This window comes from Myotis davidii, unplaced genomic scaffold, assembly GCF_000327345.1.
Source record: "Myotis davidii unplaced genomic scaffold, ASM32734v1 scaffold7699, whole genome shotgun sequence".
Taxonomy (NCBI): Eukaryota; Metazoa; Chordata; class Mammalia; order Chiroptera; family Vespertilionidae; genus Myotis; species Myotis davidii.
Genome location: NW_006290477.1, coordinates 3,674 through 5,310, shown reverse-complemented (window position 1 = coordinate 5,310; position 1,637 = coordinate 3,674).

Here is a 1,637-nt window from a genome sequence, read left to right as displayed (position 1 = left end):
TCCCTGGTTCTCTCTCCCTTTTTGTTCCCAGACTCATGGAGCTCCTGCTGGTTTGGACTATTCAGAACATTGGGACTGATAAATTATCTGAGAGAACTAGAGATTAATCCAGCCTCAGGGGACCGGGAAGCCACCAACTCTGGGATCAACTGGATCCCCAACTCCTTTGCAAAGCTTGGAGAAGGTGGTAGAGTTTGGGGATAGATTTTAAGACATTGAGTTAGAATGTTATGGGCCTTGCTTTGATTACGGAAGCCTGTCCCCTTTGCCAAGATGTGATTTCCTGTGGAATTATTTCTCATTTTGAGCATCCAACCTTCTTCCAGATGCCTTTGCAAAAGAGCCCACTTTCCAGATGGCAAGGGATGGGGAGAGCACCCATGGGCCCTCCTCAGGAGCAGCCCTGTGCCCTGCCATCCCTGCTGCTGTCACTCAGCATTAGTCTTGCTGGTCTTTGAGCGAGGTAGTATCTAGTGTTGAAAAAGTGCCTGAGGATGGACCAGGGCCAGACATGTCTGAGTGTAGCATGTCAGCAGGGCTGTTCCAGTACCGAATGGCATTGGGCTCCTGGTGGTGGTAAGTCACTCACCTGCCTGCGCCTTGGGAGCGAGAAGAAAGACCATAAGAAGCAGAAGTGGCTGCATCTCCTCAGGAAGCTGCCCAGGTCAGAGCTGTTGGTGCTTCCTCCTGGTCTTCTGAGCCCAGGGTTCTCTAGTGTTGTGGCCTTTATCACATCCGGCCCTCTCTGAGTGCATCACACCGTGGTGTTGTCAAGTTCTTGGGCAATGTGGTTACATGTGAAGGAGGAAGAGGAAATTACATTCAGATAAAAGTCAACACTGTCAGTTACACTTGTGTTCAGGTATCAGAAGCTGTATTATGTTCACTGTACATTCCCAATGCCTGGCACTTGTTCATTGATTGGTAGAAAAACTGTGCTTTCCATTCCTAGTGCAGAGAGCAGCTCTTTCTAACTCAAAAGGCAGGTAGAACCCATGGTGGCGAGCACGCAGCCTGAGCCTTGAGGCCAGCAGTGAGGAACAGGCTGCAGGGAATTAAGGCTCTTCAGTGGACTCTGAGCACATGGTGGGGACATTGGGCTGGATGTGAGGGTGGAGCTGGCTCTGCCCAGTGAGAGATGGGACCAGGTGTTCTGCAGACACCCTGCCGCCCTGCATGGGGCCAACACAGTCCTGGTCCCCTGGTCATCCTGTGTCTGGGCATAAGCTGGGTGACAACTCAGTGACTAGCCCTGCTGGAACCTGGGCATTCTGGGTGTCCTAGGTGGGAGGGATATGCAGAAGTGGGAGCTCAGACCAGTGTGATCAGTAGGGCACAGGGTTGGTGGACTCTGAGGATGCTCAGTGGTCAGCAGGGATGTGAAGAAGGGGCAGCCAGGAGACTGGAGGCCAAGCTAGGCCCTGAGCTCAGAGGAGGGCAGAAAAGGGCAGGGAGAGAAATTCAGCCCAGGAGGGAATGAGGAGCTTCTCAGGACTTCCCTCCCTCCTCCACCCCTGTCTCTCCTCACCAGCCCCCAGACCCCACCCCTGCCACCCCCTGGTTGCTGGAGAACAATGTCCTGCTCAGGAGGGCCCTCCTCTCCCATGTGCGGTGGGGCCTCCTGAGCTGCAGCCCCG